This window comes from Bombina bombina, chromosome 2, assembly GCF_027579735.1.
Source record: "Bombina bombina isolate aBomBom1 chromosome 2, aBomBom1.pri, whole genome shotgun sequence".
NCBI lineage: Eukaryota > Metazoa > Chordata > Amphibia > Anura > Bombinatoridae > Bombina > Bombina bombina.
In genome coordinates this window covers 273,458,568-273,475,234 of record NC_069500.1, presented here as the reverse complement: position 1 = coordinate 273,475,234, position 16,667 = coordinate 273,458,568, and the positions used below count along the sequence as shown (strand labels likewise).

The following is a 16,667-nucleotide window of genomic DNA, read 5'->3' as shown; positions in this document are numbered from 1 at the left end:
GTTCCTTTCGTTTCAACAAAGAACAAAAGCCTAATCCTTCATCCTCAGGAGCAGTTTCAGTTTGGAAACCATCTCCAGTCTGGAATAAATCCAAGCCAGCTAGAAAGGCAAAGCCTGCTTCTAAGTCCACATGAAGGTGCGGCCCTCATTCCAGCTCAGCTGGTAGGGGGCAGGTTACGTTTTTTCAAAGAAATCTTTGGATTCAGAACATTGTTTCAGAAGGGTACAGAATTGGTTTCAGGATGAGACCTCCTGCAAAGAGATTTTTTCTTTCCCGTGTCCCAGTAAATCCAGTAAAAGCTCAAGCATTTCTGAATTGTGTTTCAGATCTAGAGTTGACTGGAGTAATTATGCCAGTTCCAGTTCCGGAACAGGGGATGGGGTTTTATTCAAATCTCTTCATTGTACCAAAGAAGGAGAATTCCTTCAGACCAGTTCTGGATCTAAAAATATTGAATCGTTATGTAAGGATACCAACGTTCAAGATGGTAACTGTAAGGACTATCTTGCCTTTTGTTCAGCAAGGGAATTATATGTCCACAATAGATTTACAGGATGCATATCTGCATATTCCGATTCATCCAGATCATTATCAGTTCCTGAGATTCTCTTTTCTGGACAAGCATTACCAGTTTGTGGCTCTGCCGTTTGGCCTAGCTACAGCTCCAAGAATTTTTACAAAGGTTCTCGGTGCCCTTCTATCTGTAATCAGAGAACAGGGTATTGTGGTATTTCCTTATTTGGACGATATCTTGGTACTTCCTCAGTCTTTACATTTAGCAGAATCTCATACGAATCGACTTGTGTTGTTTCTTCAAGATCATGGTTGGAGGATCAATTTACCAAAAAGTTCATTGATTCCTCAGACAAGGGTAACCTTTCTGGGTTTCCAGATGGATTCAGTGTCCATGACTCTGTCTTTAACAGACAAGAGACGTCTAAAATTGATTGCAGCTTGTCGAAACCTTCAGTCACAATCATTCCCTTCGGTAGCCTTATGCATGGAAATTCTAGGTCTTATGACTGCTGCATCGGACGCGATCCCCTTTGCTCGTTTTCACATGCGACCTCTTCAGCTCTGTATGCTGAATCAATGGTGCAAGGATTACACAAAGATATCTCAATTAATATCTTTAAAACCAATTGTTCGACACTCTCTAACATGGTGGACAGATCACCATCGTTTAATTCAGGGGGCTTCTTTTGTGCTTCCGACCTGGACTGTAATTTCAACAGATGCAAGTCTCACAGGTTGGGGAGCTGTGTGGGGATCTCTGACGGCACAAGGAGTTTGGGAATCTCAGGAGGTGAGATTACCGATCAATATTTTGGAACTCCGTGCAATTTTCAGAGCTCTTCAGTTTTGGCCTCTTCTGAAGAGAGAATCGTTCATTTGTTTTCAGACAGACAATGTCACAACTGTGGCATACATCAATCACCAAGGAGGGACTCACAGTCCTCTGGCTATGAAAGAAGTATCTCGAATTTTGGTTTGGGCGGAATCCAGCTCCTGTCTAATCTCTGCGGTTCATATCCCAGGTATAGACAATTGGGAAGCGGATTATCTCAGTCGCCAAACGTTACATCCGGGCGAATGGTCTCTTCACCCAGAGGTATTTCTTCAGATTGTTCAAATGTGGGAGCTTCCAGAAATAGATCTGATGGCGTCCCATCTAAACAAGAAACTTCCCAGGTATCTGTCCAGATCCCGGGATCCTCAGGCGGAGGCAGTGGATGCATTATCACTTCCTTGGAAGTATCATCCTGCCTATATCTTTCCGCCTCTAGTTCTTCTTCCAAGAGTAATCTCCAAGATTCTGAAGGAATGCTCGTTTGTTCTGCTGGTAGCTCCGGCATGGCCTCACAGGTTTTGGTATGCGGATCTTGTCCGGATGGCCTCTTGCCAACCGTGGACTCTTCCGTTAAGACCAGACCTTCTGTCACAAGGTCCTTTTTTCCATCAGGATCTGAAATCCTTAAATTTAAAGGTATGGAGATTGAACGCTTGATTCTTGGTCAAAGAGGTTTCTCTGACTCTGTGATTAATACTATGTTACAGGCTCGTAAATCTGTATCTAGAGAGATATATTATAGAGTCTGGAAGACTTAGATTTCTTGGTGTCTTTCTCATCATTTTTCCTGGCATTCTTTTAGAATTCCGAGAATTTTACAGTTTCTTCAGGATGGTTTAGATAAAGGTTTGTCTGCAAGTTCCTTGAAAGGACAAATCTCTGCTCTTTCTGTTCTTTTTCACAGAAAGATTGCTATTCTTCCTGATATTCATTGTTTTGTACAAGCTTTGGTTCGTATAAAACCTGTCATTAAGTCAATTTCTCCTCCTTGGAGTTTGAATTTGGTTCTGGGAGCTCTTCAAGCTCCTCCGTTTGAACCTATGCATTCATTGGACATTAAATTACTTTCTTGGAAAGTTTTGTTCCTTTTGGCCATCTCTTCTGCCAGAAGAGTTTCTGAATTATCTGCTCTTTCTTGTGAGTCTCCTTTTCTGATTTTTCATCAGGATAAGGCAGTGTTGCGAACTTCTTTTGAATTTTTACCTAAAGTTGTGAATTCCAACAACATTAGTAGAGAAATTGTGGTTCCTTCATTATGTCCTAATCCTAAGAATTCTAAGGAGAAATCGTTGCATTCTTTGGATGTTGTTAGAGCTTTGAAATATTATGTTGAAGCTACTAAATCTTTCCGAAAGACTTCTAGTCTATTTGTTATCTTTTCCGGTTCTAGAAAAGGCCAGAAAGCTTCTGCCATTTCTTTGGCATCTTGGTTGAAATCTTTAATTCATCTTGCCTATGTTGAGTCGGGTGAAACTCCGCCTCAGAGAATTACAGCTCATTCTACTAGGTCAGTTTCTACTTCCTGGGCGTTTAGGAATGAAGCTTCGGTTGATCAGATTTGCAAAGCAGCAACTTGGTCCTCTTTGCATACTTTTACTAAATTCTACCATTTTGATGTATTTTCTTCTTCTGAAGCAGTTTTTGGTAGAAAAGTACTTCAGGCAGCGGTTTCAGTTTGAATCTTCTGCTTATGTTTTTCATTAAACTTTATTTTGGGATTATTTTCAGCAGGAATTGGCTGTCTTTATTTTATCCCTCCCTCTCTAGTGACTCTTGTGTGGAAAGATCCACATCTTGGGTAGTCATTATCCCATACGTCACTAGCTCATGGACTCTTGCTAATTACATGAAAGAAAACATAATTTATGTAAGAACTTACCTGATAAATTCATTTCTTTCATATTAGCAAGAGTCCATGAGGCCCGCCCTTTTTTTGTGGTGGTTATGATTTTGTATAAAGCACAATTATTCCAATTCCTTATTTTATATGCTTTCGCACTTTTTTATCACCCCACTTCTTGGCTATTCGTTAAACTGAATTGTGGGTGTGGTGAGGGGTGTATTTATAGGCATTTTGAGGTTTGGGAAACTTTGCCCCTCCTGGTAGGAATGTATATCCCATACGTCACTAGCTCATGGACTCTTGCTAATATGAAAGAAATGAATTTATCAGGTAAGTTCTTACATAAATTATGTTTTTTTGTTTCATGATTCAGATAGAGCATGCAATTGTAAGCAACTTTCTAGTTTACTCCTATTATCAATTTTTCTTCGTTCTCTTGTTGTCTTTATCTGAAAAGCAGAAATGAAAGCATAGGAGCCAGCCCATTTTTGGTTCTGCACCTGGGTTGTGCTTGCTGATTGGTGGCTATATGTACCCACCAATCAACAAGTGCTTATCCAGGGTGCTGAACCAAAAATGGGACTGTTGCTAAACTTATATTCCTGCATTTTCAAATAAAGATACTAAGAGAACAAAGAAAATTTGATAATAGGAGTAAATAAGAAAGTTGCTTAAAATTGCATGCTCTATCTGAATCACGACAGAAAAATTTGGGTTTAGTATCCTTTTAAGGTTAATCTCCATTTAATAAAGGTTGGAAGGAAATGCAGCAAACTGTAAAACATCAGCTCAATGCTATAATAAAAAACGTACAGGTATACCCCACTCATACAGCGGGTTAGGGACCGGAGCCCCGCTGTAAAGTGAAAACTGCCTTAAAGTGAAACAAGGCAGTTTAAGCTTTCCTTTCAGTGTTTAAAATCTTAAAAACATGTTTGAACTAACATATATTAGAAGTCCAGTAGTGCTATGTTTAGTTTAACACTAGCACAGCAAGTATTCAATTAGTATTCAATAAATACTGTACCTGTAAAATAGTGACAATTACTGTAGTAAACTTTGCCAGACTATTATACTGAGACACAGATTGCACTGCAATGCAGTTAACAGAGTGAACTAAGCATAACAAAATGGTGCCAGTCACTTTTCTCGCAATCTCACAATGATTTACAGCACTGTTTCAAAATCCTTGGAGGTTGAACTTCAGCTCCACAAAGCGCTGTATTAGCGAATCGCTGTAAAGTGAAGCGCTGTAAAGTGAGGTATACCTGTATGCTGTATTTGTTCTATGTACATTTTAGTCATTGTCTGCTGGAGCAAAAAAAAAACCCACCTTCCTACTACATGTTTCTCACAGCAAGACAAGTGCACATGATCGTTTCTATGCCCATATTCGTGGTATAAAATGACATAATATGGCTCCAGTTGGTTGTTCTTTTAAAAATATTCTTTTAAAATTATTGGTTTTAATCTAAATTACATTAAGCATTAGAAATAAAAAGGTGACAGCTGCTTTTTTTGCCTACCAAAGCTTTAAGCTGTTCAGCAAAGCAAAACTTTACCAAAGCGCAGGCAATATGGACCACTGATTCTTTTAACATGCTGTCCCTGTCTGAGATATTGATTGCTCCATCGCTGCCGTCAGTTAATTTGCTGCCTGAATGCAGAATGTTTCATTGCATTATGCTATAGTAGCTTTGATTAGCACCAGCTAGCAGACAGATTGTTCTGGCTGTTGTAAGTACAACTTATATTCTGGCTTTGAAACCATTTGTTACATACTAGTCAGCCTGTTCTGTGCTTCATTTCCTCCGTCATATGGAAACGTTTTGTTTACTTGCACTAATAAATGCTAAACAGATTATGCTTATGAATCCTCTCTGATGTTCTTTCATTGGCGAGCAATGGCCAGTAATCATTTAACTGTATTCAAACAAAATCTTAAAAAAAAAAAAAAAACTGTTTTGTTTTAATGTTTTTGTTACAAACATTAGTTGATGTTGAGGTTACATGAGCTCATACAAGAGATAGAAAATGATCAAAACAGTACATGTCTACCTAAAGACAAGGTCTGGATTGCTAGTAATTATTGTGTCTGCATTTAGGGTTTTTCTTGAACCATAATGCTAACAAAGATGTTCACTATCAAGGGTACATGATAGTACTGGTGGTGGTCTCTATCTTCTGCTAGATAGTCTTGCCTTCACATGATGGTACTGGTGGTGGTCCCTATCTTCTGCTAGATATTCTTGCTTTCACATGATGGTGCTAGTGGTGGACCCTATCTTCTGCTAGATATTCTTGCCTTCACATGATGGTGCTAGTGGTGGACCCTATCTTCTGCTAGATATTCTTGCCTTCACATGATGGTGCTATTGGTGGACCCTATTTTCTGCTAGATATTCTTGCCTTCACATGACGGTACTGGTGGTGGTCCCTATTTTCTGCTAGATATTCTTGCCTTAACATGATGGTGCTATTGGTGGACCCTATCTTCTGCTAGATATTCTTGCCTTCACATGACGGTACTGGTGGTGGTCCTATCTTCTGCTAGATGTTCTTGCCTTCACATAATGGTACTGGTGGTGGTCCCTATCTTCTGCTAGATATTCTTGCTTTCGTTGTCCTGTGCAGAGTGCTGGAAAGCTTTGCTCATTAATGAAAGGGGCACTAAGCACCTCCCAGCATCCCTTAGAACTGACTCCTGGCATCCATGCACTTTTTCGAGCTAATGCAGAAATTGGAACCACTTGAAATTACTTCACCTACTACATTTGTTAATTCATTTTTTTAACCACGCACACTGGCCAGCCAGGTCATTAACACAAAAGTCAGAGCTACTATTGTTTCTCCAACATAGGTGTGTCCGGTCCACGGCGTCATCCTTACTTGTGGGATATTCTCTTCCCCAACAGGAAATGGCAAAGAGCCCAGCAAAGCTGGTCACATGATCCCTCCTAGGCTCCGCCTACCCCCGTCATTCTCTTTGCCGTTGTACAGGCAACATCTCCACGGAGATGGCTTAGAGTTTTTTAGTGTTTAACTGTAGTTTTTCATTATTCAATCAAGAGTTTGTTATTTTCAAATAGTGCTGGTACGTACTATTTACTCAGAAACAGAAAAGAGATGAAGAATTCTGTTTGTATGAGGAAAATGATTTTAGCAACCGTAACTAAAATCCATGGCTGTTCCACACAGGACTGTTGAGAGCAATTAACTTCAGTTGGGGGAACAGTTTGCAGTCTCTTGCTGCTTGAGGTATGACACATTCTAACAAGACGATGTAATGCTGGAAGCTGTCATTTTCCCTATGGGATCCGGTAAGCCATGTTTATTACGATTGTAAATAAGGGCTTCACAAGGGCTTATTTAAACTGTAGACTTTTTTTGGGCTAAATCGATTGATATTAACACTTATTTAGCCTTGAGGAATCATTTATTCTGGGTATTTTGATTTAATAATATCGGCAGGCATCATCAGATTGGCTTACGAGACTGCCGGACGGCAGCCTCCCGAAAGAATCACAGCTCATTCCACTAGGGCTGTGGCTTCCACATGGGCCTTCAAGAACGAGGCTTCTGTTGATCAGATATGTAGGGCAGCGACTTGGTCTTCACTGCACACTTTTACCAAATTTTACAAGTTTGATACTTTTGCTTCTTCTGAGGCTATTTTTGGGAGAAAGGTTTTGCAAGCCGTGGTGCCTTCCATTTAGGTGACCTGATTTGCTCCCTCCCTTCATCCGTGTCCTAAAGCTTTGGTATTGGTTCCCACAAGTAAGGATGACGCCGTGGACCGGACACACCTATGTTGGAGAAAACAGAATTTATGTTTACCTGATAAATTTCTTTCTCCAACGGTGTGTCCGGTCCACGGCCCGCCCTGGTTTTTTTAATCAGGTCTGATATTTTATTTTCTTTAACTACAGTCACCACGGTACCATATGGTTTCTCCTATGCAAATATTCCTCCTTAACGTCGGTCGAATGACTGGGGTAGGCGGAGCCTAGGAGGGATCATGTGACCAGCTTTGCTGGGCTCTTTGCCATTTCCTGTTGGGGAAGAGAATATCCCACAAGTAAGGATGACGCCGTGGACCGGACACACCGTTGGAGAAAGAAATTTATCAGGTAAACATAAATTCTGTTTTTTTTAATCATAATCCAGAATTTTTAATTACTTTTTTGACTACTGGTTTATCTGAATCTTTAGGTTTTTTTTTTTTGGTTTTTTTTTAATAGTGCAACAATTTTCTTTGTTGAGTTTTATTACTGAGTTTTGAAAGCAACACCTATAAACCGAATAAATGACTTCAGTTAAAACAGCTGCATATATTTCTTTTTGGTGACAGACTATAACCTGAGGTGTTTTGAGAGTGAATGATTATAGATAATGAAAGAAATACTAGTTTAGTCTCTGATTATTTGCAACATCCTGTCTTTCAGGTTGTTGAGGTTTAAAATGTTAATTCTGTTCTAAATAAGTTATTTTTGATCTATTAATCCTCTGAAAAAATCTTTTTTTTTTTTTAATATTTTTTTTTTAATCTTTCCTTACAAATATTACTCGTCACTATAAGGGTGAGGTGAGGCAGTTTTAGTTTGGAGTGTGGAAAAAAACTACGATTTTTCCTACGAATAACTTAAAAACCCACATATCCATAATACAGTTACAATGTATGATCTATAACTGTCTGCATGGTAAGCCAAACTGTGGTAACATAACTTCACTATTGGTTATATAGATTTATGTAATTTGCAGTAGGTATCACATTTCATGGAGTCTCCCATATAGCTGCTCCTGCAAGCTAGTTATTGGTTTGATTGGTTGATGGCTTCGCGAGAACATTGTCGCTTGTTGATGGTCTCTTGTTTTCTTCTGTAGTCTCAGCAGCCTCTTGCAATGTAAAAACACAAATGTTTTGAGGGGTTATCAGAATTGAGCCATGTATGCATAGTTTCCTCCATACACTGCTGCTATGCATTGCTGCCCTCTTCATCATTCCAGTAGTTAACACTACTTTCACCCAACAGTTTTATAGGTTTTGAAATAATGTTAAAATAAATAACATATTAAGTCACGTCAGTATATCTAATCACTTAGTGAGCAAAAGTAACTGATGCACCTTAAAGAGAAGAGTAGAGGTGCAACAAAAAACCTGCAAACCAACCATATACCTGTTCATGTGCTGTTGATAAATACATATTTCTTTCATATAGGTGGCGAGAGTTCACAAGCTGTTATGTATGGGATATACATTCCTACCAGGGTGAGGCAAAGTTTCCCTAAATTCAAAAGCCTATAAATATCCCTCCCACCTCACTCATACCTCCGTTTAAAACATTGTCTCTTTAGAAGGTAGTTGAAGCATTATGATGTGCTTGATTTCTTCAGTGAAAGGTGCCTCAGAGCATATTGAAGCCCGGTTCCCCTCAGAGTACAGTGCTTGTCAGAGGGAAGTGAAGGTAGTACGGCCTCATGTCACCATGTTTTCGCTTCAAAGGGAATCTTTTTATTAGCTCTCTGTAAATTTGGTTGCAGGGATTCATCTTCTGCCTCCCTTTACAGATTGACGTTATACTCTTATTCCATTACCTCTGCTGATATGTTTCAGTACTGCTTTGGCTGTTTGTTATCAGTGGACGAGTGTCTAAGGGTAAGTATATTTAAAATGTATTTTTAAGATACAGTTATGGATTGGGCACTTTCTAGAAAGGTTATTCTTATGTATTTCCTATATATATGAGCCCTAAGGCAGGCATTTTTTGCCTCTATACTCTTATTTTATTAATACATTAGTATTTTTACAACACAGTTTTTTTGGTAATGATCTAAAGAAGTTTTCATACTATGGGAGCAAACTGGACTCAGTTTTCCGTAAGGCAGCTTATTGTCCCCTCAAAAGTGTTTTTTTTTTCAGAAGACCGCTTCCCACGCATGCCCCACATAGGCCTTTGCTTCAGTGTTTTGGGAAACAGTTCCCAAAGTTGATGGGACCAATTCCACTTTAACTAAACATACTACTATTCTTTTGAAAGACAGTACTTCTTTTAAATACCCTTTAGATAGAAAATGTTAATCCTATATTAGAAGGGCATTGTTATATACTGACTTTATTCTTGGACCAGCCATATCTTAGAATGGCATTGTTACATACTGGCTTTATTCTTAGACCAGTCATATCTATTGCTGACATAGCTGCTGCCACTACTTTCTGGTTATCCAGTCTTGCTCAGCAGTTATCTTATAAATATAAATGTTCCAACATTTACTTCAAGATGCGAATAATTTTATTTGTGATGCTGTATTTGATATCATGAAAAACAATATTAAAACTATTTCCTTAGCTATTCTTACCTTACGGCTTAAACCATTGAATGCTGATATGGTATCTAAAACAAGATTACTATCTCTTGCTTTTCAAGGAAATAATCTTTTTGCTTCCCAACTAGATTCTATTATTTCCACTATTACTGGAGGTAAGGGAGTTTTTCTTCATCAAGATAAGTCTAAGGGGACATTTAAGGCTCCCAATCATTTTCGTTCCTTTCATCAGAATAGAGAACAGAAAACTACCCCCTCCCCTAAAGCCTCTGGCTGTAACTGGAGACCTTCTTTAAATTGGAATAAAGGAATCTGTTAACGCTCTACAAATAACTGATAATAATAATCCAAACAATATAAGAAACCGAATCCAGCTCCTAAGACCATCATGAAAGTGTGGCCCCCAACCCAGTTCTTCTGGTAGGGATCAGACTAAAACTTTTTCAAGAAATTTGGTCAGAGTATGTCCTATGGGAAGATTTTTTTTCTCACCCATATTCCAAGACGTTTGATAAAAGCCCAGGCATTTCTGAAATGTGTTTCACTCATGGTAGCGATTGTACCAGTTCCCTTACAGGAACAAGGGATGGGTTTTTATTCCAATCTCTTCATTGTACTGAAAAAGAAAATTTCTTCAGACTAATTTTGGATCTGAAAACTCTAAACAAGTTTGTGAGAATTCCAACTTTAAAGATGGAAACTATAAGGACTATTCTGCCCTTTGTTCAGCAAGGTCACTTTATGTCTACAATAGACTTACAGGATGCTTACCTTCACATCCCAATCCACCCAGAACATTATCAATTTCTGAGGTTCTCTTTTCTGGAACAGCATTACCAGTTTGTTGCTCTCCCTTTTGGCCTAGCAGCAGGTTTCCAAATAGATTCAGTGTCCATGACACTTTCCCTGACAGTGGCTATGTGTATGCAAGTACTAGGCCTTGTGATTGCAGCATCGGACAGAATCCCTTTTGCTCGTTTTCATATGAGGCCTCTTTAACTTTGCATGCTGCACCAGTGGTGCAAGGACTATACTCAAATATCACAACTGATATTCTTATATCTCAATATACAACTTTCTCTGACTTGGGGGTTAAACCACTACTATTTTTCAGAGGGCTTCCTTTGCTCATCCTACCTGGTCTGTGATCACCACAGATGCAAGTCTTACAGGTTGGGGAGCCATCTGGGAGTCTCTGACAACACAAGGTGATTGGAATCCTTGGGAGGCAAGGTTACCAATCAATATCTTGGAACTCTGTGCTCTTTTCAGGGCTCTTCAGGCTTGGCCTCTATTGAAGAATGAGCCTTATCTCTGTTTTCAGACAGACATTATCACAACAGTGGCATATGTCAATCATCAAGGAGGAACTCAAATTTCCTTAGCCATGATAGAAGTATCTTGAATACTTTCTTGGGCGGAGTCCAATTCCTGCCTCATCACTGTAATTCACATCCCAGGTGTGGACAACTGGGAGGCAAATTATCTCAGTCATCAGTCCCTACATCCGGGGGAATAGTCTGTCCACTCAGATGTGTTCTATAGGATTGTTTAACTTTGGGGACTACCAGAAATAGATCTGATGGCCTCTCGTTTGAACAAGAAACTTCCCAGGTACCTCACAAGGTCCATGGATCCTCAGGCGGAGGTGTTGGATTTTCTAGCAGTGCTTTGGTCTTACCAGCCTGCTTACCTATTCCCTCCACTAGTCCTGCTTCCCAGAGTTATTTCCAAATTCAAAATAGAACAGTCCTCTGTAATTCTGATAGCCCCTGCGTGGCCTCAGAGGATTTGGTATGCTGATCTAGTTTGGATGCCCAGTGGCTTGCCATGGCCTCTAAGACCAGACCTTCTGTCTCAAGGTTCCTTTTTCCATCCAGATCTAAGGTCTCTGAACTTAATAGAAAAAAGGGAAGTCAAGAGTTAATACTTTGAGGTGCACTGCAATGTACACTGTCACTATTGAAGATTGAGTCCGTATAGGTAAAAGTGAAGCACTTTGCACAATTGCAGTAATGTGCTGTATTTATTCAGAGAATACTTAGTATAAGTCCCAATGGTAGCGTCACTTAGGGGTTAAGTGGGGCACAAATACGAACACTTATATTTATTCTCTTAGGCAGACAAATCAAGTCATATACCACACTGGCCGTTAGACCCCGTTGGTAGGGAGATATACCAATCCCCTAGTGCCTTCAATATAAGTTTCAAAGCCACGGCGGGCCCACCTCACATACCTCCTAGGACAGGTCAGCAATATGGGTCCTTGCCCTGACACAGGTCCTTCTTCTTGGATGTCCGTGTGCGGGTATACCTGGAGACTTTTCCGCTCCTATTCCTTCCGCTCACTCACACCGGTCTTCTCGTCGGATCCCTCCTGTGTTGCTGTGCGGCCTTGGCGTGACGTCACCAAAGGTGTGTGCTCACCGACCAATCTCTTAACGGCTCCTCAACACAGTAGTTAGTGTGGTGTTTGGTAACGGCAATTAATGAACATGTAGAAGAGAAGCAACAAACACCACGACTTATAGAAATATAAAAAACACACTCTAAAAGCTGATTGGGTCTCAGTGTAGCTCACTCCTTAACTCTTTGTTCGCCAGACTAGATATGAAAAGACTTTGATTTACTAGTTATAATGTATTAGACTCTCTGACACTGAGACCCAATCAGCTTTTAGAGTGTGTTTTTTAAACTTAGGGTGTCAGCAAAATTACAGGCTATGACTACGGCTATATGCTGAAACGCGTAAGCCCATTTTTGCTCGTCTCTCCTTAACCTGCCTTTGGATACTGCTGTCCAGTATACTTTTTAATTGTTTACCAATAAATACTAAGTTTTATATTTCTATAAGTCGTGGTGTTTGTTGCTTCTCTTCTACATGCTCTGAACTTAATGGCATGGAAATTGAACGCTTAGTTCTCAGTCAAAGAATTCTCTGATTCAGTGATTAACACCATGATTCAGGCCCGCAAACCTGTTTCAAGAAAGATCTATCACAAAGATTGGAAAACTTATATTTCATGGTGTTCTACTCCATGATTACTCCTGACGCTCTTTTAGAATTCCTAGGATTCTTCAGTTTCTTCAGGATGGTTTGGATAAAGGTTTGTCTGCCAGTACCTTGAAAGGACAAATCTCTGCTCTTTCTGTAATGTTCCACAGAAAAATTGCTCATCTTCCAGCTATTCATTGTTTTGTTAAGGCTTTAATTTGAATTAAACCTTGTATTAAACCTATTTTTCTCCCTGGAGTCTTGACCTGGCGTTAAAGATATTACAGGCTCCTCTTTTTGAGTCTATGCATACTTTGGGCATTAAAGTGATGGTAAAGTTTTGCCTTCATTCAAGCAGGTAGCCTTTTCTTCAATTACTTACATCGCTAAGTTTTAATAAGAAAAAAATTGTAAACAATTTTTTTTTAAATTTTGAATTAAAGTATGCACTGCACCTCGCTCCACCCTCAATAGACTTCCTGGTCTGATGCTGTATTCTGATGTAGAGAGCGGTCCCACCCGCTCTCTACGTAAGCAACCAGGCTTGTTCCCTATGCAATAAGTTGTGCGCATGCGCTCAAGATAAAGGGGGCGGTTAGGTTGAACTTGTGGCCGCCTAACGGCCAGGATTTCATCTGGATGCCGAAGAATACGTCATACACACAAAATATGTGACACGGAGCCAGGTGGAATGCGGGACAATAGAATGTAAAGGTGTAATTTACCAATTACTTTAAAAATATTTTTTTTTTTTTTTTGAATAATTTTTATTAGGTTTTACAGATAATACAGAATCATCCAACACAAATAATAAATCCCCAGAAAGCATATCAAATATAAAAAAACATACATACTACTGAAGACCATATAAACATGATAAAACAGAAAATTCACATCAGTACATGTATATTTGAAAAGGATAGGATTATCTCATATTGAAGAGTATATATTTCAAATTATTAAGCATATTGAAATAAAGCTCCAGTGTCAAGGTATAAAAGAGTATGGAGAAATATGCAAGAATTATCTACCATCAAATTGAACTCCTTATATACCAGTATATGAAATATCTAAAAAAAAAAAAAAAAATTGAAGCATATGTAATAGCTTAATATAGAAAGGGGAAAAATGCAGTATAATACAAGGGAAACCGCAGAAGTAACTACTGGAAAATACCAGAGTACTTTGGGATTTTTAGGGGAGGGGGGGAGGCGGAGACTAACCAGACAGCAAGGCAATAGCTCTCCTATAGTTTCTAATAGAATAGGGGTAATTAATTTGCTAGTAATAGTACAACAAATCCGAGAGTGTGTAAAGTTTAAGTGTGTTAAGTTTGACCCCGCCCAATAACTAGAACAGACAACCCAAAATAGAGATGACCCAGGAGTGTACTATGTCATTAAAACTGCCTCTATAATATAAGGGTTAATATAATATGACCTTTGTTAGCATGATGCAAATTATATATACATCCTTACTGAGATAGGAAGAAACATACTTCTATGCAAGTCCCGTGAACCAGGCATGGGCCCTTTACCCAGCACAGGATCACCATAAGAGTTACTGTAATGGAATTGAATGTGTAAGATACTATGACATATGACTCCTGGCGAATCAATAGGAGCAGAAAAGGATATATAGTCCCAGCTATAACCTGAAGGGGGCAAATGGGTCGATACAACAGACCTCCTCACAATCTCAGTTGTAGTGCACGCTCACACTAAAAAATGTAAATATCTAACAGGACACAGACAGACCTGTTAAAGAAGAAGGAAGGTACAACAATCCTGTACATAATTAGAATCTAAGGTTAGTAGAACCAAATATGAGAGCATGTGTCTAAACTTATAAGCTAAACTAAGTGTCACTGGTGAAAGGTTTGGCATATTACAATCACGCACATCTCTGACATGTAAACATGGTCGGCTCAAAGAGTACTAACTAATGTACCTGTATAACCTTATTTTGAAAACCCACTCAATTAACCTAAGAACATATATAAATACTTGAGACAAAACTAAGCATCTTAGGAATTCCATGTACAGTTTTACAACATATTCCTTGCTGAACCCATGTTTAGAAGATGAGTGAGGATGTTATAGGTGTCTGGTCCATTATCTACTACACATGGAGGAGATTTGTTACAGTACTGACATGTAGAACCGTGCTTGTTAAGCTAAAGGTTCCCCTGGTATAAAAACTATATATATATTTAGCTATATTGGAGAAACAGCACAAATATAGCTACTTTCAAGTAGGATGAGAGTATATTTATGTAACCTGAAACAAAGCCAGGATCCCTATATATAATACTATAGGAGAGGCATATTTAATTAATACGTGTACATCAACGTATATAAATGAAACAATGAAAGGGAAACCAATCCTGCAAACATAGATTGTGAGATATAAGCTATTTCAGTACTAAAAAACATAGAAATAACCATTAGTCTCTAAATTACACTGGGGTATCAGACAGAACTATAAGAGACCATTGTATGTAGTTCAGCTTGCTATTATATGTGTCTCCAAAACAGCCAACCACATAAGAAAGAAAGGTGCACATTATACTCATCAGAAAGTCCAGTTTGGGGAAAAAGAGTATCCTTAACCTCTATTAAATAATCTAGTTAGCTAGGGCAGATAAAGAAAAAGTACACTCTTCGCATTTTCATTAAATATAAAATAGTTTATAACTAGTCCAGATAGTGGCGATGGTTCTGGAGCATAAAAACTAACTGCAGCTCTTTTATCTCAGTACAATAGGACCTATGAGTTATGGTACTTATATAAATGCCCATAGTCCTATAAATTCCGGCTTAGGAACCATCATATGTAGGGATGCAAGGGCAGTATGCAGCGAGTGTCCTAAATGTACATTAGTCTCCACTTCAAATGTCTAGTGTATGCCATTATCCCACAGAATTTGAGAGCAGCGTCCCGCAACATAAATGCCGGACCTCTCCCTTGCACATGTACCGTGGATGTCGCTCTGAATATGGCCATCGCTCCGTACCAACAACTGCCGACTGAAGCTTTGGCGCAAAAACAAGAGAGAGTCCTCACCGCTCGATGGGATCGCAGCACCGCGTGACTCCCTGACTAGAGGGAAGGTAGAAGAGAGGAGGGAGTTTCCACACCTCAATTGCCCGGTGAGTATTGACGGTTCGGTGACCTGCAATACAAAGTGTGTCGCACTAGTACAAGGAAGAGAGGCTGCGGTGTCCGGAATCTGTGTGCTCCACATAGGTAAGGCCCCTGGATCCTGCGTGAGTACGACGTCGGCATAATCAGCCTCTTGTATGTATGGAGCAGGGTAATTGCTGTTATCATCACAAGGGCTCTGCGGATTCTGTTGATCTGTCTACAGTAACTGATAATTCCTGCCCAACCACCTCTATAAGTACTTGCGTTAGGCTAGAAAAGTGGGTGTCTAACATGGCCATGATTTCAATACTCCACGAGGGCAGCGCCATCTTAGGTTTCTCAGGTGTCTGGATCGCTGTACAGTTTGCTTTGTCTCTGATGAAAACCAGGGGAAATAAAGCTTTTTTCACTCCCGGGTTCATTCCTAAAAAGCACATAAAGTTGGGGTCTACCTCTGAGTAACTTTGGACTATAGGATAAGGTAGATAAGCCCCATATAGTATATCCAGAGCCGGGAGCTCTGCAAAAATGCGACCATCCACTCCAGTAGCTAGCTCTGCCCCCTCCTACTTCAATAATATTTAAAATTAAAATAAACAATGAATTAAACTCATAGTTATTTATAAAAATGTTGCCAATGCAGCTTTTAATATGGAGCAACTTAACCATCACTTTAAACTACTTAATTGGAAAGTATTGTTTCTTTTGGCCATCTCTTCTGCTAGGAGAGTTTCTGCTCTCTCTTGTGAGTCTCCTTATCTGATTTTCCATCAAGATAAAGCTGTTTTGCGGACTTCTTTCAAATTTTTACCTAAGGTTGTTAACTCTCACAACATTAATAGGAAAAATGATGGTTCCATCCTTGTGTCCTAATCCTAAAAATGCTACTGAAAAAAAACTTGCATTCTTAAGAAAGGCCAGAATGCCTCTGCTATTTATTTAGCCTCTTGGTTGAAACTTTTGATTCACAAAGCTTATTTGGAGGCAGGTCGGTTGCCACCACTTA

The 16,667-nt window shown here is 39.3% G+C and overlaps 1 protein-coding gene across 4 annotated transcripts in view; it reads left to right on the top strand.

Moving 5' to 3' along the window:
- MCC (MCC regulator of WNT signaling pathway) overlaps window positions 1-16,667 on the top strand; it is a 1,086,108-nt gene that overhangs the window by 861,854 nt on the left and 207,587 nt on the right. The window lies entirely within an intron of this gene.